Source organism: Peromyscus leucopus, chromosome 7 (genome assembly GCF_004664715.2).
Source record: "Peromyscus leucopus breed LL Stock chromosome 7, UCI_PerLeu_2.1, whole genome shotgun sequence".
In the NCBI taxonomy this organism is placed as follows: domain Eukaryota; kingdom Metazoa; phylum Chordata; class Mammalia; order Rodentia; family Cricetidae; genus Peromyscus; species Peromyscus leucopus.
In genome coordinates this window covers 40,194,188-40,214,907 of record NC_051069.1, presented here as the reverse complement: position 1 = coordinate 40,214,907, position 20,720 = coordinate 40,194,188, and the positions used below count along the sequence as shown (strand labels likewise).

At 46.7% G+C, this 20,720-nt stretch overlaps 1 protein-coding gene and 1 long non-coding RNA gene across 3 annotated transcripts in view; one reads left to right on the top strand and one right to left on the bottom strand.

The window, feature by feature from the left end:
- LOC119088338 overlaps positions 1 to 20,720 on the bottom strand; it is a 34,940-nt gene that overhangs the window by 10,393 nt on the left and 3,827 nt on the right. The window lies entirely within an intron of this gene.
- Positions 9,858 to 20,720, top strand: part of Kcnj1 (potassium inwardly rectifying channel subfamily J member 1) — a 23,155-nt gene continuing 12,292 nt past the window's right edge. The window contains exons 1-2 of one of the 2 annotated variants that reach the window (XM_037207653.1): positions 9,858 to 10,061; positions 20,118 to 20,247. The gene's annotated coding sequence lies outside the window, so the exon portion shown is untranslated. The remainder of the gene's footprint in view (positions 10,062 to 20,117; positions 20,248 to 20,720) is intronic. The other variant, XM_028879030.2, reaches the window with a different exon arrangement.

The window sequence follows — 20,720 nt, the reverse complement described above, 5'->3', positions numbered from 1 at the left end:
CAATGGCAGCATCTTCATTGCCATCCTTCTTAAATCAAAGAAGAACACTCACCTGTAGATGGCGGAGGTCAGGGTTCCTTAAATGAAATTGAGAGACAGACTAGCTTTGCAGCTAGACAAAAAGACTTCAACTTGGTCTCACTGTATTTGAAATACTTGTTGAGGTTGGGCCTACCCAGATGGGGCCTATCAAGTCACTCATAGATTGTCGGTTTGCAGCTACATGAAAAGACCAGCTTGTAAGCTTGCTTTGTAAGATGTGGGAGACTGTGGTATATAGTCATGTACCAATACACCTCACCAGTGCACACTGGGCACTGTTTGGCTCTTTCTGTCTATCAGACAAATATGAGTGCCATGCATGTTTTCTACCAGGAAAAAAGGTCTCATCTCTCAGTGACAGACTTAAGGAAAGGGAAATACTGCCCACCAGGAGAAGACTCACAGTCACGTCATCTCAATACTGAGAGTCAGGCTGGAGCTGAGTTTCTGAAAAGGGCCCTGCCCTCAGGCAAATGTCTGGAGGAGCTGTGACTGTTGCTAGCTGTCCATGGGGGACTTAGCCACCTTCCCCACCAAAAGTACATGCTGGGTAAAAATACCTCAAGTCACCCAGAGTGAGTCACAGCACCATTTCCACAGGCAGAAGGATGCCAGCAATTTCCAGGGCCCTGGCAACTGTGGTTCAAGGGAGATCAGAGGCTCCATCTGAAAGGAACAGAGCCCACTGCTCTACTTGCTCTAGCATGCGGAATTTCACTGTAAACTCTTCAATGATAACAATAATAAAAATGGACTGTGTGGACTGGGGATTTAGCTCAGTTAGCAGAGTGCTTGCCTGGCATGTGCAAGGTCCTGAGTTCACAGTACCACAAAGAAGAAAGGAGCTGTTCCTTTTTGGTCTATTCTTGACATACTAATATGTCAATATAGGCAAAGTTTTGGAAGGCTCTCAGTGTCTCACTGCAGATCCGGTTCTTCGGTCCTTCCCATATAGTTATATCAAACTTCTTAGCAGATCAATATTTAACTTTTGAATGATTACAACTCTAAATCTAGCTCACACTGCTTTTTGTTGTTGTTGTTGTTGCATCCTTTTATCTAGTTTCCTGTTCTTTTTGCTTTTTGTCTTTTTTTCCCCTGAGGCAGGTTTTCTCTGTGTAGTTTTGGTGCCTGTCCTGGATCTTGCTCTGTAGACCAGACTGGTCTTGAACTCACAGAGATTCACCTGCCTTTGCCTCCCGAGTGCTGGGATTAAAGGCATGTGCCACCACCACCCAGCTTTCTTTCTTTCTTTCTTTCTTTCTTTCTTTCTTTCTTTCTTTCTTTCTTTCTTTCTTTCTTTCTTTTTCTTTCTTTCTTTCTTTTTTTTGTTTTTAGTTTCCTGTTCTTGTTTCTTAATTAATACTATTACCTGCTTTGTCTGTGTTAATAAGTGTATAATGAATTTGTTTTCTTTCATTTATAGATATTTGCATTTAATAGCATCAATAATTTTCTCATTCTTTACTTACCTAGTTCTCTATATATCTGTCATTAATTCATCTGGAAAATCATCAGAACCATAAAACTCCTTTTAACATCAGTATTGACAGCTCCATATACCCCATTTTCCCAGAGAGACAGTCATCCCTATGTACTGGCTGTCCTCACAGTCAGCCAGGCAGGTGTTCTCTGAGGCAGCTCTTCACCATCACCCAAGCAAGGCTCCTCACTTCTCACCTGTGCTGGGCTTCTATGCCTGGGTTCACTTCTATCCCATTTTCTGGGTGTCTTCTGTCTCTTTGGCAGATGCATCCTCCAGTCATCTCAGAGGGAATGGTCTGGAGCACTACCATTTGAACCCTGTGCATCTGCAATATTCTTCAACTCACCTGCAATTCACTTGAGGCATCAGAATATGTGAGAACTGCTTTCTTCTCCCTGTAATTTTGATGTAGACCTGCTCTGCTGTTTTTTTTTTTGTGTGTGTGTGTGTGTGTGTGTGGGGGGGGGGGCTTCTGTCCAGTATGGCTACTGGGAGTTCTGGTGATTTCTCCTGAACATGTTTATTTATTTAAAGAATATCTTTTGTTTTATTTCTAATGTTTTTAAAATGGTTTCATAAGTCGAGCTGGTGACATAGAGCCTTCACCCCTACTGACTACTGTTCATGGTACTGGAAGGTATTCTGTACAATACCTGTCTTAGTTAGGGTTACTATTGCTGTGATGATACCATGACCAAAGCAACTTGGGGAGGATCTTATGGAGGCATTTTCTCAATTGAGGTTCCCTCCCTTCCGATAACTCTAGCTGTGCTGAGTTGGTATAAGACTAGTTAGCACAGTATCAGAAGAGAGATGTAACCACCAACCCAGCCACAACCCCTGTGACCTACAGCGGTGACTTGCCTGCACGATATGCTGGTGGACTGTGGCAAAGATGTAGCGGGAGTAACCAATCACTCTGCCTGGATTTAAGAGTCACACCCTGAGAAGGAGCCCATGCCTGACACCGCGCAGGTGGCTAAGAATCTGAGACTGGGTAGGCCATGGGCCTGGGGAAAACCAAATACTATTCTTCTGGTAAAGGAACATAACAATAAGATGACTCCTAATGACATTTGGCTGTATCCATAGATCAGTGTCTCACTCGGCCATCATCAGAGACGCTTCCTTTTGCCATAGTTGGGAACTAACACAGAGACCCACAACTCAACAATGTATGGAGAGGGAAAGAATTTGGGGTGTCTCCATCAAACTCGCCCCCCGCCAGGGCTCAGGGAGCTATGTGGAAGAGGAGGCAGCAGCTTGCATATGAAAAACTAGTTTTCTCCAGTGTAATCTCGTTAGGTATATTAATCACACTTCAGGGTCGGCCCTGTGCCTAGCAGTAGATGACCGAGACAGAATGAACTCAAAGCTATTTTTGCAGACTTTTTGTCTCATATGGCTTTGTTTGGGCTTTTTTTTTTTTTTTTCCTTTTCTTACTGGCCTTTTGCTTGTACATTATGGTTTCTCATTTTGTGTTTTTATGGGTTTTGTCTTTATGTGTGTGTGTGTGTGTGTCTGTGTGTTCCTTGTGTCTTTTTTCTTTGTTTGGGTTTTTGCTTGGTTGTTTTATAAAGAAAGAGAGAAAGAAAAGTTGCAGAGTTGGGTGGGGAGGAGGTGGAGAGGATCTGGGAGGAGGTGGGGGAGGGGAAACTATGTTCAGAAAGTATTGTCTGAAATTTTTTTTCAATTAAAAAAAAAACCCCACATCTCTCACCAGGAATCACATATTAAAGAAAAAAGAAAGAAAGATGTTGGGCCATGGTAGCATATGAGGCAATCAGATCTCTGTGAGTTCAAGACCACCCTGATCTAAAAAATGAGTTCCAGCACAGCCAGGACTGTCACACAGAGAAAACCTGTCTCGAAAAACAAAACAAAGCAAACAACAGCAACAACAACAAAATATTAAAAGAGAAAATAAAGCAAAAGAAAAAAGAAAGAAAGGAAGAAAAAAAAGAAAATGCTTTCATAAAATTACCTTGCTGTAAGTGTTAGAACTCCTTGGTTCTGGTTTCTGAGTGGACCCTTTCTGTTTAGAGCTCTTGTACTTTAACTCTGTGTGGTGATTTGAAGGAGAATGGCCTTCATAGGCTTATATACGTGAATGCTTGGTCCCTAGTTGATGGAACAGTTTGGGAAGGACTAGGAGGTGTAGCCTTGTTAGAGGTGTGTCATTGGGCATGAGGCTTCAGGAGGTGCCACCATTCCCAGGCAGTTTTCTCTGCCTTGCACTTGTGGATCAAGGTATGAGCTCCCAGCTACTGCTGCAGCACCATGTCTGTCTGCCTGCTGCCATGATCCTTGTTATGATGCTCATGGACTCTACCCCTCAGGAACTGTAAGCTCCAAATAAATGCTTTCTTTTATGTTTCTTTGGTCATGGGGTAACTAAGTAACACATTTCTCCTATTTGTTTCCCAATTCTTCCTAGAATTTCTAGATACTGTCCAGGTTCTCTGTGAAGTAGATGTTATGGTGATACATAACTTTAATCTCAAGGTAGGTGAGTTTCTGTGAATTCAAGACTACTCTACATTGAGTGTTCTAGGCCAGTTGAGTCTGCATAGTGAGATTCTAAGAAACCAAACCCAAACTAGGCCAACAAAAATCAGATAGCAGAAAGATTTTGTTCAGGGCCATTCCTATGAGAAAATATGAGGAGGAGTCTGGAAACCCCGAGGGATGAGGTGGACAGCTTGACATCCTCTGTGAAGGAGCGAGGGAAGAAAAGTTGGAGAGGGTAACACTTACGGTCTGCCATTCTTGACCCAAATTCCCTTGTTGGAGTCTCAGTCCTTCTAGGAACTGGCCTACCTTGATGCCCCTGCATCACATAATGGCTGAGAACAGAACCATGGTCTTGGAGTGGAGGCTGTGATGAGATTTATTTATGTGCATCTGCAGGTGGCCATGTACAGTGTCATGGCTGCCACATTTTGTCATCACACAGATGCCACATCTCCTGCATCGAACCTGTTCTTTTCTATCCTGAGTTTTCTAAGCCATGTTTTATATCTTTTTCCTGCTGTAAGAATTTATGTTTCCAGGTGCATCTCTCCCCACCCCCGTTTCCTGTACTTGTACTTCTCTGTAGTGTCATCTCTGTTTATTTTGCCCTTTGCTTTGCCTCCCTTTATTCTGGCTTTTGTACACACGTTTGTTAGAGTCTCTTTCATGTTAGAGCCTTTCCTCAGATGTCTGATGACCCTTGGCCGCCCAGCGTTGAAGAGAATGGTCACTTATTGAAATAGCGAGGAAGAGGCTGCATTTGATCCTGCCAGGTGGAGGGACCTCAAGATGTCAGCACAGAGACAGGGTCTTTTTCTTCAGCCCATAGCTTCCTTATTAGGACTTCTCCTAATGGCTGGGATCCAGCACTTGAGCCCAGAGTAGGGGAAGGAGGTGTGGGCCTCTTATTAGGAAATTCAGATTTGACCAAAGCACCAAATCTATACTGTAGAGTGCCTTGTGCCCACCCTGAGCTGTGACTAAAGAAGCTATGTTTTCTAGAGTGAACCTCAAATCATGGGCTGGGAAATCTGTTTCCTCCAAGTCCTTTCCTCCTCCTCCTCCTCCTCCTCCTCCTCCTCCTCCTCCTCCTCCTCCTTCTCCTCCTCTTCACATCTCTCAATTTCTTACATGTTCAGCTTCTGCACAGTGCTCTTACTTCTTCAACAGGGTCTTCTCTAAGTAGCTGTGACCCTCTTGGAACTTCTATGTAGATCAGGCTGGCTTGAACTCATAGAGAGTCACCTCTCTCTACTTCCCAAGTGCTGGAATTAAAGGTGTGTGCCACCATTCCCAGTCCTAGAAGGACTTTAACCGGTATTCCGTGTATAGCTCCTGATATGAGCCTTGTTCAGAGTATCTGGCCATCCTTGCTCCTCTGCTTTGGGCTTGGGGAACTTGTGCTTGCTCTCCGATGGTCCCAAGCTTAGCTTTGGCAGTGGTGTTCTCTCCAGTTGTTTTCCAGCTTCTTAAACTTGATACAATCTTGCCAGGCGGTGGTGGCATGTCGTTAATCCCAGCACTCGGGAGGCAGAGCCAGGCGGATCTCTGTGAGTTCGAGGCCAGCTTGGGCTACCAAGTGAGTTCCAAGAAAGGCACAAAACTACACAGAGAAACCCTGTCTCAAAAAATTAAAAACAACAACAACAACAACAACAACAACAACAAAACTTTCCAAAATCTCTTGACTACTTGTATTCTCTTCCTTGCTTTTTGCCTTTGGAATTCTTTACTCCATTTGTTTTTAAAACAACAGCACTCATTTAATCTATTGTATTTTTATATTAAGATTCTGCCAGATTTCCTCCCTGATTATCCAAAAGGTGAGTTCAGAGTTCTGCATAGAATGTTTATGGAACCATAAAGTCTACAGCTACAGGTGATTTTTAGTGAATTAGATCAGAGGAGGGACAGACTCTGTCCCCTCACTGGGGAACATTGTGTCTGCTCCACAGATCATTCCTTCCACGAATCAGCCGTTGGGAGTGCTTCCTCACCACTGGTAGGCCTGCATTTGAATTGCAGCTTATTCACAAACTGAATGTACCCAGAAGCAAGTACCTCTCTGTTTATGTATTAGTAAAAGTCAAGGGTCCCCAAACGATGAACTGTGATGCTGTGTGCAGAGTCCTTGAACAGCCCAGTGAACAGTGAACAGCCTCGTTTTGACCAAGCAGAAGTCCCCTTGACTGTCTTGCTGGGCTGGGCAGCTCTGCCTTGGCTGTCTTCCATGCGCCTCCTATTCCTCCAGCCCAGTTTTTGGCTCTGGTTTGCAAGATCATCTCTGCTTTCCCTGCCTGTTCCCACCTCCAGAGGTCTTGCCCCTGGAAATCTCACTGCACCTTTGTTGTAGGAGTAGAATGGTCTGGTTTTTCCTAAAGCACATAGATACCCCTAAAAATGGCTTCTCCAAACAACTTCTGGTCGGATATTCAGTGGCAATAGAACAATATATTTTTTAAATATTCTAAATTTACTAACTTTGATCGCATTCAGGTGCTTGGGTGAGGATGCATAAGAATTCCTTCACTGTCAGCAAAGCCAGCACCGTTAGATACACAGAAGGATAGGAGATGGGGTGGCAGAGGTGGGGGGTGGGGGGGGGAGGTAGACTCTTCACTCTGCCTCAAGTGCTATAGAATAGAGACCTAGGCTTTCCCCCTAACTGTAGAAAGAGGTAAAGCAGCAGATGTGTGTTGGAGCTGGAGCAGACAGTGGGGTAGGAGGAAGGATGGACGGAACAGCCACCTGGGTTTCACAGAAGGCGCAGCATCTATCAGGTCAGCCGGCTTCACTTACTCATTAGCACCAAGATTTGTGCAACTGAGAGAATGCATCAGCCCTGCCCTCCTCTGTTGCTTAGCGACAGGTTTCTTTTTCATTCCCTGCAGGTGCAAAGGGGCCCAGTTTTGAAGGTAGAGGACAAGAGGGCGGTGGACAAAGTTAAGGTCACTACCTGGTCAGCATAATAATGAGACAACCTGGTGCTGTTGTGCAAGAGGCACCTGCCTCTCAAATAAATGAGGCAGTTAAGAAAACATTTCTTTTCCTCATTTGGGGTTTATTCTTCACGTTTGCTAAGCACTGTTTATCTTTGAGCTCTTAGTGTTTGTATACATGTTTGTCTTGCCACAGTCATCTGCTGGCTGTCTGGGAGGATGGAAAGGCAGAGCCACAGTTCACAGGGGCAGGCAGGCAGAATGTGAGCTCATGAAGGGGCTGCTTGGGGTGATGGCTTGTGAAGCTCCTTCCCTACAATGTTCTGTGGGACCCCAATGTCTCTCCGGTCAAGCTCTGGGATGGTTCCCATCTTGTCTGAACAACCCACAGTGCCTTTCCGAATCCTCCAAGAAACAGCCCATAAGATGAGATTAGTGGTGGGATGGATTTATTAGGGGATAGGGCCAGGTGAGAGAAAACTGGGAGGAAGCCAGAAGTAATCAAGGACTGGGTCAAGGCTGACTGAATGAAGAAGAGGGGAAAGGCAGGCTGGTGACAGTGTCCTTGACCACCGTACAGACTGAAGGAGATTCATATGGCCAGGAAGGGGTTCTCTTTAGCATCGTGCTGTACTGGGTCAATGGCATGGGCCCAAGCATAGCTCTCCTTTCATTTGGGGGTCTTCAGGGCTTGTTCTCAGGGGACTCTATTCCTAGTTAGACTGGGAGGAGGTTAGACTGCTTGGGGTTGGGTTGGGGGTCAGCCTCGGCTTTGGGAATATTTCATTGGTTGGGGAGATATAAAAAATCAGAAGAGAGTCACACAATGAAGGATGGAGCAAGGAGAAGGAATGAAGGTAAGAACAGAGCCATGCAGCTGGGGATTAGAGTGTCCATGGGAAAGCTTGTCTGGAAGGCAAGGTCACACTTAGCGGAAGCTTTGAGTCTCTGCTCTTGTTCTTCCCTGTGTCATATGATTGCTCCCTGGGAAAAGTCTCCTATGAACCTGACATGGGAAATGCTGCCAAAAGGGATTTTACTTAAAGCTGTGTCTTCTTGGATTTCTATAACAGAATACACGAGACTGGGTTATTCACAGCAGATATTCATTCTTAAAGGCTGGAAAGCCCAAGATTGGAGTAATGGTAGATTCCGCATCTTCTGAATGACCAATTTACATGTTCAGGATGGCACCTTCAACACCGTGGAAGGCAGAAAGGCAGGAAGTAAATGGATGCTGTGTCCTACAGCAGAAGAGAATGTTCCCACTCCATCAAGCCCTTCTACGAAGGTCAGGAGAGCATCCTTAAGGACCTTGCCCTCACGACTTAACCATCCTCTACAGGCTCCACCCTTTAAGACAATCACATTGTCAATTCTGTTTCAACATGTAGGATAACAGAAACCTACTGCATTCTTTTCCCCTCTCTGCAATACCCAGCTGGTGTCTTTCACCCATGCAATTCTGCATTGCTTTCCATTTCATCCTTGTTGCAAACATCCTTGTGTGGCAGTTCTACTCTGGAAGGTAGTTTCTGCATGATTTTTCCGGGGGCCAACATGGACAGAAGTCTGCTCCACCCTGAAAAGACACCGACAGACAGAAGAAAACAGTTTTACCCAAATCGAACTTGATGACTCAATGGAGTCACCGGGGTTATTTACAGGAGGCTAAATGAGGCTTACTTAGAGAAGGACGAGTGACCCGGGTAGCTGCATTACCAAAATGTCTGCTCCAGCGTGACTGACAGCTCATGAAAGCCGAATCCCCGAAGGGCCTCCTCCTCTCCACTCGTAGTTGCTTTCTGTCTGCCCAGTTCTGAGGAGGGACCCTCTGGGACTTGCAATTTTCTTGTGAGCTTTGCGAGCCTCCGTTCTCTTCCTAGGTGGAATGTGTCTTGTCTTTTCTTTTTTCCTCTCAAGACAGGGTCTCTTTGTGTAGCCTTGGCTCTCCTGGAACTTACTCTGTGGACCAGGCTGGCCTCTAACTCACAGAGATCTGCCTGCTTCTGCCTCCCAGGCACTAGGATTAAAGGTGGGCGCCACCACCGCCCACCCGGTGGAGTGTGGAAGAAATGGCTGTACGGACGCTGTGGTGTCAGAGCCATTGGCACAGCGTCTCCAGCTGAGGTGCGTTTAGACCTTCTGCTTCCTTCACGGCTCCCACTCTGGAGCTGTGGCTGGATCTCCGTGTTGCCAGAGCGAAACTGTGTTTAGACGGCCGTTATTTCTGCTGCACCATGACAGCCTTTCCACGCTTCTGGTGGGGACTAGTGGTGACGTGGGTGTTCAGAGAGGGCACTGCACCCTAAAGGGGCACCGGGAAGAACAACTAGGAAGGAATCCAGGACCTGATGTAGGGGTGACTATAGAGGATGGAAGACACTTGTGCCAATGCATTTCCTACATGATCTCACTCATTTCACAGAACAGGCTTCTGAGGGCAGGCAAGAAGCTAGGCAACTTGTCTCAGGGAGAAGTTGGTAGATCAGGGTCTCACCCCTGCTTGGTTCCTCAAGAGTCCATGAAAGAAAGGCCAACATTGCTGTATAACTATAGTGATGAAGACGGACCATTAGAAGGGCAGGTTGGCCTAACCTTATAGGATAGCTGAGGGAGTTACCAGGCAGGTCACTTTGGAGGGGCTCCTTGAGGACCCCAAATTCTCTCTTTGCAGCACCCTGGTCCTTGTGTACTCGCTTATGTGATGTGGACACTGTCACACAAGTAGGCCTTCCTTCTGGTTCCAAGCCCTGGCTCCCAAAACCAGTCTCTCTTAATTATCTTGGCAGCTCAACACCTTTGGTGTATCTCACTCATTTAATGCCACGCCTACTCTTGTTGGATCCGGTTATAAAGTAAACCATGTTCTTTGAGAACTGCTGCATATAGATGAGTCAGTAGCCGGTCTCAGCTAACCCACAGACATAAAAACCAAGGCACTGAGGACCTTCAGCTGGGACATCCAAACTCTCGAATCGAAGGTGCAAGGGACTTGCTCACATCAGCCACCTGGCTGCTTTCTTGGGGACCAAGAAAATGAATCTTCGTCTCCATATTTACCCCAGCGGTCCATGAGGTAAGAAGAGAACCTTCTCATTGTCTCTTTGTAGAAGAAAAATAGCTAATTCTCATGGAAATTTACCCTCTTTGCCCCTACCAGTAATCCAGCCAGATTTGCCCCTCCACGCCCAGAGGATAAGAGTGTGGTTTTAAATCACTGGTCCTCTTTGATCTGCTGCTTACAGATGGATTAGCAGTGGGATTACACATCCTGCCTTCCCTCGGCCACTTCACAGCTCCGAGGCTGGAAGGCTGCCTCTGATTGCATCACTCCTGAGCACACCGTCTTCTTCCCTCGGATGAAGCAGAGATGAGCGCAGGGCCTCTGCATCTGGGGGCATCCTTTCAGCAGCACTTTGCTTAGTAGTAGTTGCTTCCTTCGGACATTCTCTGTCTTGCAGGCAGAGGAGAAAGGGGCCATTGAGGTCTAGAGTAGAGAAGGCAAGTTACAAGTTATATGACATTTTGCTTCGGGCAAACGCTTTTGCTGCATTTTCCTACATAACACTTTGTGGATTTTGTGCCCCTTTAAGTGCAGGCATTTAGATCTTGCATTATTATTGCAGCTCCCTAAATATTGCTCTGACAAATGTTCTGGAGAGTGGTATTGAGGACCAATACCACTATTGGTTCCCTATACTCTGGCAGGCATGGACTCTTTCTCCAAGTATCTGTCTCTGTGGGTTCTGTTCATAAGTACTCAAAAGAAGGTGGTCTTTTGTAATCAACATTTAGGAAGGGCAATCTACAACTCTTGGAGCAGAACACAGTGAGTGTGGGAGGAAGCGATGGCAGACAGACATAGGCTCCTCAGACACTCCTGTGCTGGAGGAGAGGCCCAGTACTGAGGTTCTGGGGTTCCTCATCGGCCATTCTCTGAGTTCGCTTTGTCCGATGCTCTAGTTTGTGTGAATGTGTTCCCACACAGTCAATCAACTGTGTGACTGTAGTCACAATGGGACAGGATTATCCGGGAAAATATCAGTCCTTTCAAGCTCCTTTCCCCATTCTCTCTTCTTTGGCACTTGACTCATGGAGATGGATTTCCTCTGCACAAGGAAGAGACCAAGTTCTCTCAGGCCGAAGACCGAACTTGTAAAGCAGGGGGCACAGGTCGCTCATGACAAAGTCTTCCTCCTTTGTGCTGTGGGTGGTCTTGGGTTTGCTCGGACTGATTCTTTAGGGCAATCCCAACATAGGGCGCTTCCGATGCCCACACATGCTCTGCTCCGGGGAGCTGAGAATCAGAATCCCCCATGCATGTCTCTTCCCTTTCTCTGCCAGGTGTTTTCAGTACGAGGTTACAAATCTTTGTGATTTCCCGAAGATCCAGCTGTGACTCACGTGTTTTGCCTTTTTCTCGGCCCCCGGGTTTTTATGGACAGGTGGCTCCCCAACTTTTCTCACAGCACTTTCTCCAGCATGACGACATGCTCCAGCACTTTTGATCCCCACTGAACCCACATTTGACTTCTCTCCCTCTATCGTCAAACATGCCTTCGGTGACGCTTGTCTTTTCTTCGTTCTTGTGCTCGTTAATATTAATACCATGCCTGCTGTCTTTTAAATCTTCGTATGTGTTTCCGTAAGTGTACAAAAAGCAAACTTAGAATGTTCTGGGGATTGTGCCAGGGTCCTGGGACAACACTGCATGGCAAGACGCATGCTTGTAACTGGCAGCGTTGCTGTGGGGATATGCCACTTGCAGCCTAGGTTGCATGTGTGGAGTGTGTGGCAGAAATACCCTGGTGGTCTGTACAGCAGGGCAGTCATGGAATCCTGGCTGAGCGCACATGCAGTGGACTGTACATTGTCAAGAGGAGACTTCAAAACAGCACGATCCTAAAAGCCTGAGGCAGATAGGATGGTGCCTGATGGGGGCAAGAGAAAGAACATTCTGGAATAAGGAAATAGTGTTCACAAAAACATAAAGGCATGACACACGCAGGGGACATTAAGCCAGTATAGCAGTGTTGGGGGTGAGAGTGAACGGGTAATGTAAGACAAGAGAAACCAAGGGTGCATGGGACAGAAAGCCTCACAGGAGATGATGCGGGGCTCAGCATGTCTGGAAGGCCACGGGATGCCAAGTAAGAGCTTAGTCTCATAGTGGAAAGGAGACTTCTCAGTGCAAAGTGGGCTGGGAAACCAGGCAGGAGGTCACTGAGAGGCAGAATCCTTGAGATCTAGCTGCTGGTGGGCTTTAGCGTGGGGGAGGGGAGAATGCAGAGAAGAATGAAGTAAAGCCTGAGACCTGGCAAGGTCCCCAAAGGTCACCTGAGGAGCGAGCATTTTCCTTACACTTAACCTTCGTCCCTCCATCTGGGCTGCAGCTTCAGAAAGCTGGAGTGTGGGACATGTTGGGCAGTGTTCCCGCTCTGCAGGGGCCTCTGTCTAGTCCACTTCACTGAAATGCAAGATTGTCTGTGGGAAAAGGTGCAGTGAGTGTTTCTTTACCCTTGGGTGCTTGGGCCTTAAGTGGGGCATTGTGTTGGACCTAGAGTCAGTTTGGTTTCTGAGTACTAAACCCTCAGTGGCCCTGTAGGACATAGGAATGACTTAATGCGTCAGTGTAAGGTTGAGACAAGGCATAGTCAAATGCTAAAGGCTCTTTGTTCCTACCGTTACCCTCCCTTGCCTGAGTTACCACAGGCAAGCGTTCCAGGGCGCCATTTCTCCCAAGAACGATGCTTCTTGGGTCCCCTCAGCAGTGAGGTAAAATGAAGTTGAGCCAATGTTTCCTGAGGTTTTCCTGCTTGGCTTCATGGAGCTTGGTGGTGTTTGTAGGGTTTGCTGTGTATGGGGATGAGGATGTTGAGCCTGCTACCTCAGGTCCTCACCTCACTGACCTTTGGAGTCACAGAGATCAAGATCTGAGACCCAGGACACCCTTCAGAGTCCCCTGTTTGGGAACACTGGGCCAAGCCCTGGTGTGTACAGAGCTGGGATGCACATCTGAGTTCCATGGGACCTCAGGACCCCCATTCATCCCTTCTCCTCTCCCTTTTCAGGTGGGGTCTTAGGCTTTGAAATGCCTGGTGAGACCCCACAGTGCAGAATGTCTGTAGATTCAGTGTTCTTGGCTCTAACTCCTGGCCTACTTTAGGACAGCCACTGTAAAGACGACTACCTCAGGACCTTGGTCCCTAGAGCTGAATTGACCCTCAAGGTCCCGGCAGCAAACCCAAATGATCCCAGCTTAGCTTTTGTACTGTCCACGAAAGGGCAAACTCAGGCCTTCAAGTGAAGGTCGATAGTCCTTTCCTGCTTCTCCTCAACTCTCACATCAAGGTCTGGATCTGTCTTTCCAAATAAGATCATCCCCTCCTGGTGGGTGGGGAAAAGGCAGGGCAGACTGTAGCGACACAGGCCAAAGCCACAAGTGAAGAGAGGATCTCCCCCATCTACACTTTCTCCTGGAACATGTGTGATTCACGAATGTTAGCTTTCCTCTGAAAGGGCAGAGAATGGCTTTCTGGGTAATGTCCTTTGAAAGCGGAAAAGCAGGGTGTGGACACTGGAAAAACAAAACTGAATACGAACAAGCAACATCTTCAAAGGAAACAAGCAGAGGGAACAATCGGCGTGGAAGACTCTTGGAAAAGTCAACAGTATTTGCAAGTTGATTTAGGGCGCAGGAGTCCTGGCGCGCATTCCACGCTACAGCTTTGCAGAGCCCGAGCCCTCCTTACTGTGGCTACTGTCCAGTCCTCCCATTGCCTTGTTAGGATCTTCCAGCACATTCAAAGAGGAGCAATGCTGCTCCACAGAACTCCAGGAGCTTTGTAAAGAAGTAGCACCAATGAGCTGGAGGGATGGCTCATTGGTGAGAGCACGTACTGTACGCTTTTGTAGAGATTGAGTTTGATTGGCTCACGACTGCTTGTAAGTTCAGTCCTAGGGGTATTTTGCTGCCTCTTGGCCTCCAGAAGCATCTGGACTCGTATAGACAGACCTACACACAGACAGACACACACAAACGCAGGCACAAGTAATTAAAAATAAAATAAATCTTAGAAACAGCAGCAAGAGCCAAAGGATCATGCAAGTAAGTGACAGGCAACCTCAGAAGAACCGATAACCCCAAAATGCTGCACTTCATTTGATTGTTCCTCAGAACTCCTGTAAGGGCTCTAGCTGCAGCCTGCCACAAACGGCTCCAAAGCGCTGCCTTAAATCTTTGAGCCCAGCTTATCCACTGCATCAAAGAAGAGCCTGAAGGTTCACAGTATGGTGAACTTGCTCACAGGCTTCAAGAAAGACAGAATCTGAGTTCTCCCAGCAAAGCGTTAGATCAATAAGTTCTTCACTCAGAAGATCGTATTACCTTCCTCACTGCCCCAGGAAGGAATGGAGTGCATCAAGGCACGCCTGTCTGCCCTGTCCTGTGTTCTGCATGTAGGATGCTTGCAAACCCTGCACACTACTTAGATTCACGGGGACCACCTCTGCTTCTGAGAGAAGATTCAAGTTCAGTTCTCTTAGAGGCCAAGACTTTCCACTTAGAATTTTCCAAATACGTCTTCCTCTCCCTCTCCTCCAATTGCACAAACACTGTGTTTTTGGCTCAGATTCAGGAATTGTGTTTACCGGTGTATATCAGTATACCACCATATCCCCAGGGAGATGATTTACATGTGCACTGAACACTATTTGAAAGCAACAGGTTAATATGGTGTTTTTCTGCAGAATTAGGGCGAGCAAAGCTCTCTCAGGTGACTGCCCCTAAGGGAAGTCTCGTGGTTTGTAGCCCTTGATTAAATTCTTAGGAGTTTTCTGGCTCTTTCCAGATCAGTCATTTGTCCTTGAAGAGTGAACTTGGCAAATGTGAGTGACTGCTATTAGTGTCTCATGGAAAGAAATGTGCATAAAATTTGGACCCATGGAGTCGAGTCCAAAGATGAGATATTCAGAGAGATTAGAGGTCTGGCCTTGTGCTTTTAGGCACAGTCAACCTTTTAATTATGATGTTATTAGGGGGTTGAGCTACTGATAGTTATGCATGGAGTATAGAGTTTAAATTGTGTTTAGAGATAAGGTGCAGGCAATGTCACAGGATCATGCTAAAAGACCCCCAGGAAGCCCTGCTGGCCTGTGCAATGTGTGAAGACAGTTCTGTTCTGCAGGACTTTGCGTCTCTTGGAAACACAAATCGGTGTCAGGCATGAGGGCTCCAATGCTAGGTAGCCAGCTAGATCTTCACACACTTGGAAGACATTGAGGGTGGACTCATCCCCCCTGTTTCCCTGGTAACACTTGAAATAGAAGCATCACAATTATCCTCTAAAGATTCAAACTACTGTATGAAAAGCTGGAGCTTCAAGGTTTTGTTGAAGCTTACGAACAAAACTGACTGCTGGTTCAAAGAATGGAATCTGAGCTCTAACCTCTACCTAGGGTTCAGGTGTGACATTTTAATCTTTCCTCAAAACATTATGTGCTTTTGTCTCTTTCCTGTCAATCACTTAGAAAAGTCCGCCCCCACAGGAAGCTGCCCAGGCTACTTTCTAGTGTATATCTGAGCAGTGGCCCCTTCAGTTATGGCCCACTCTCTCCCTTGGGGGAGCTTGCTTCACTTGATTAAACTCTCTTTTCTTCACCATCACCTGAAATAAAGTCTGTGTTCTATACACTGCACTTGGGTCTCTTTCAAATCCATCTGATGAAGAATGGATGGATGGGGAGCCAGATGGAGCAGAATGAGACCCTAGGGAGATCTCTTGGAGCTTCTACCCAGTTACATTGGATTTTCCTCATCTCCTTGGGGTAAGGCTTGGACTCCCCTCTCTTGAGTAGAGGCCACAGACCTCTTCCTGTCAACAGCTCCCTTCTATGTGTGCACTTCTGTGTCCGGCTACAGGCTCTTTCCTGTTTTCCGACGATCTGACACACCCCGGGTCATTAGTTCTTGTTTCAAATGTACCTCATCTCATGCTATCTCCATGCTAATCTAACTCAGGTGTCTTTTTTATCAAAAAGCAGAGTCAATACTGTACCTATTCAATGTTTTGTGGCTGTTTCTATTACCAGCTGATAAGGTCAGTGTGTTTTCTGTAATGTAATACCAGACCTCCACGGTGGGGTCCTCTGGTTCTGGGACATTTATACCTAATATTTCTTACTATATTTTACTAGGTTCTAAAGGGAATGTAAAAGATAATGAAGATATGATTTCCTCTTTCAGATATGGCTCTAATTTCCCTTCTTTAAATATCAGGATTGATCTAGAAGAAAGGAGGCCTATATTTTTGCACAGTGTGCAAAACTTTTACGTTCCCTGTAGACCAACTAGGCCTTGAACTCACAGAGATTTGCCTGCCTCTGCCTCTCAAATGCTGACATGAAAGGCATGGCTTTGTTCTTTTTAAAACCTTTAAACCCTTGATAAATTTACAAACGTTAAAAACGAGCAGGTCTTTGGTAATGGAAACAGAGGCTCATGTATGACTTCAATACGTGTGAAATGTCTGTGCCACAGATGTCAAGCACCTACATGTCATCAAATGTAAGCTTAGCTTAAGAAGATGAAGGAATGCTCAAAAGTGCATCCAATGTGTCTGGGAGAACTGATGCTCCTGCCTGCCTGCCATGTCCTCCTCAGCATTTCCTGAATTCAAAACATGTGGTTTTCCTACTGGCCTAGATATTTTGCTGGGTAGCTAGTTAGCTGAGCAACCAGAGCAGCTTTTTTCCCCCGGGGTCTCTGTGTTAGAGAGACCACTGAGGTCTCGTGGGTGGTGCTGGGTACAAAACAGTGACAGTATGCAAGACCTTGCACACAAGGCACCCCAGTCCACTGACTGTCATTGACTGCTGCTCCCTTAAGAAGCATCTGTAGACAGTGGGTACTGCCTCAGTCTTAATGCTGATCACACCTTGGGCCTCGTAACCTTCAGGAGCCAGAGAGCCAGGGATTTAGTTCCAGTTGAGCACAACTGTCTATTTCTTCACTATTCCTAGAGGACTTCTTGCTTCTCGGGGGAGCCTTAACCAGGTGGGACATGTCAGAGCTTAGTCTGCTGTTGCTAAATGCCTGAATGAGGAATCATGAAACATTAGTACAGGCGGGAGGGGGTGAGGGAGGGAGAGAGAGGATGCACAACAGCCTAGTGGTCCCCTCCCCTCCCTTCCCTTATGGGTTAGATGGGGGAAATGAGCCCTGGGAACTTCCAGGCAGGCTGCTTGGTCATGCCCCAGAGAACAGCAGAGCTGGATGGAATTCAAGCCAGACTTGAGCACTTGCTCAGCAGGTGGACTGAGGTAGTTTCCCCAAGGGAATTAGGGCTCAGCTTGCCATAGGCTGTCTTTCAGTTTCTCCCCCAAACCATCACACGTTCATGTCACTGGGGGACCTAGGTTTGACCAGGTGTCATCAACTAGGTCATTATGATTTGTCTTAATCCAGATGAAGATTCTGGTTTTGTTTTGTTTGTTTGTCTGTTCGTTTTTGAGATTGGGTCTCTTTATGTAGTCCTGGCGGTCCTAGAACTCACTAATGTAGACCAGGCTGTTCTTGAACTCCCGGAGTTCCTCCTGCTTCTACATCCTGAGTGCTGGGATTAAAGGCATGTGCCATCATGCCCCGCCCAAGGATTCTCTTTTTAAAGGTTGAAAACTGAACACAGAGTGGTAGCCCAGTGCATTACTGCTGACTCTTGATCTTGACACTCCTCAGGAAGCAGACAAGAACATCAAGGGCCAAACTCTATTGGACTGATCCCTCATCCTCTGACTAGATCCCAAGCCTGGACTCCATGCCATCTTTGTGCTGGTCCTTACTCTCTGGAGCAGCAAGGTCCCATTCTCTAGTCCTTTTCTCTCCTGGGGTCCTGTGGGCTGGGGGTGGGCAGCAGAGAAGGGGATGGAGTGATGGAACTAGGTGACATTTCAGATTTATGTTCTTATCTTTTTAATTTTGTAAAAATTATTTTATTATTTTGTGTGTATGAGTGTTTTGCTTATGCATATGTGCCTTGGAGACCAGAAGAAGGTGATGAATGCCCAGGGACTGGAATTACAGATGGTTTTGAGCTTCCACATGGGTGCTGGAGATCAAAATTGGGTCCTCTGGAAGAGCAATCAGGCTCCTAACTGCTGAGCCATCTCTCTAGTCTCAAGGAAGGGTTTTAAGTGGTCCTGTGGACTCTGGGGTTGTCTTTGAGTTGGCATTGACTCTGGCTTCCATGGGAATGGAAGATTAATGATGCTGACTCCAGAATACAAGATCTGTGGGCAAAGAAGAAAATGCTAGACACAGTAGAAGTGTTAAAGGACAAAGAACAAAAGACAAAGAGAAAGAACCAGAGATGATGACGTATACGGCAGGGTCTGACATGTGGTGCGGTGGCCAGGCCAAGGTCCTGAGAACATTCTCCCATCTACTATGGGCTGTTCAGGGCCCCATGAAGCTTGCCTGGTACATTAGTGGGAGCTGAAGCCCCAGCTAACAGCCCTGGAGGTGTTGGGGAGTAGCAGCCTGGAGTTGAAATTCTAGATCATAATCCATGCAGTGTAGCCTGATGGGGACCCAGGACTCTACTTCTCCTGTTGCACCTGACACCCTTTCCCCTCATGGTTGGGAGAACACAGATAAGAGAGCAAATGCATCTAGCCAGGAAGCGTAGACAGGATGGTGCCCAGAACAACGCTTTCCGTGTTCCGGGATCAAGTAACCAACGGGTGGCGGTGACGGTGGTGAGTAAGGGTCACCTGAGGTTCCATCAGGTGTCTGCAGGAACGGAAGCTAGGTGAGGGGGCGGGGAGTTTGCTGCATCTCTACTGTGTTGCAGGCATTTTAGTGTGCAATTTCCGCTTTAGCAGGATATAACTCCCGTTATACAATCCCACCATCAGAAGTGTCCTTCAGTAATTTTTTTTTTAAATAATACATTTACAACCACAATCAATATCAAAACCATTTTTCCACCTCCAAAGAACTATTAGCAGTCATTCCAGTATCTGGACAGCCACTTGTCTAATTTTCTTTCCGTGTAGATTTGACTATTCCAAACATCTCTGGCAAAGGACCATAGACTATCTGGCCTCCTTAGTGTAGTATAATTCCATCAAGTTTCGCTCATGGTGAAGCTTACATCAGACTATCATTCCTTCCTAGGGATAAACAATATTCCATTCTACAGGCATGCCACTTCTTATTTACTGATGAGTGAAGTCATGTAGGGTTGCTTCCTCTTTTAAGCTATAATGAACAAAGCTGCTATAAACCTCTGGGGCAAGCGTTTGTGCAGGACATGGCTGTATTTACTTTAATCCTTCTTATAACAAAGCCAACTTGCACAAATTTGCAGCCTAATGAGGTCTGAAGCCGAGGAGCCTTTCTCTCTTCATTTTGATTGGGATAGAAGGACAAGGACAAACAGGAGGGAAGGAAGCAGAGTTTTCTTCACCCTTTCCGGGTCATTGTACCCAGAGAGGGAGGAAAGGCATGGGTGAATTTGCGTCAGCTAGAGCTTGCTGTAGGCTCCACTGCTCTCTCAGGAGCTGGGGCTGCAGCGGGCTGTTTGCCAACCCTGGTTTGGTCATGAATCCTGGAAGGATGTCCTCTGTGCTTGTCTTTCTCATTTCCATGACAGACGCAAGAGTAGGTCATGTTTTTTCATACAAGGATGAATGAAATGTTTTGTAGTTCTGGAGGGAATGGGTGGGTAGGCTCTGTGATGGTGTCCCCATCCTAAGAGAATCACTCTGTGTGGGTTCTTCCTGTCACAAGGAGGAGGCCATTCCAACTACCCCAAAGCAGAGCAGCCTTGAAGATGGGAACTGGGCATGTGCAGAGAGGATGGTTGGTGCACAGAACTACAGAGTCATACAGGGACTACCAGCTGGCTTCCTTCTGGCCTCAGGGTGTTCTCAGAAAGCACATTAATGTGGAAAGGTAGATGACGTGCCTTCCCATTAATGTAACTCTGATGGCTTGGCAGAGCTCAAGCCCAAATGGCTAATAATTGACCTTTGAAAGTTCCCTGGGGCACAGTAATAGAAGATGCAGAGAGACTGGTCTCCAGCTATTCCATGGGCCATCTCAAGCTCTGTCCTTCTCTTTACCCTTCAGGAAGTCCCATGCAGTGTACCCCTGACATGGGTCACAGGAGCCCAGAGTAAAAGGCTGCACAGACAATGGTGTCCCTGGGTCTGTTCCTCCTGTTCCTTTTGTTCCTTCAGGAGTGGCAGGACATTGTAAGGTAAGTTTAGGCTCCACTGCTTCCTATCCCCAGGGCTGTTGAAGCTCATCTGCCTGTCTGTCAGGTACATCTGAATGTCCCCGTTTTACAGCTGAGGAAGTTGACTCACTAAGTGATTATATAGCCAATACCCAGTGTTCAAGCAAATAAATGACGACCTTTAGATTCCAATCCTCAAACCTACTTGTCACATTCTGCTCTGGTGACTTGATGGGACCAGGACAGGAAAATATACATCAGTCAGAATATGGGACAGGAAGGCATCCCACACACCCCTCCAAACACAGGGGCTGACACCGAAGGCCTCCAACTTTATATGTGCATCAAGCTGAGCTGAGACAGCCATTGCCTGTGGATGTAGAACATAGAAACTGGTTTCCATGTTCCTCCTCTCAAGCCTTAGTGGAGTGCTATCATTCTCGGTAATGCCAAGGCTGGGAAGTGAGTATACCTTCTTTAAATCAGAGCAGACG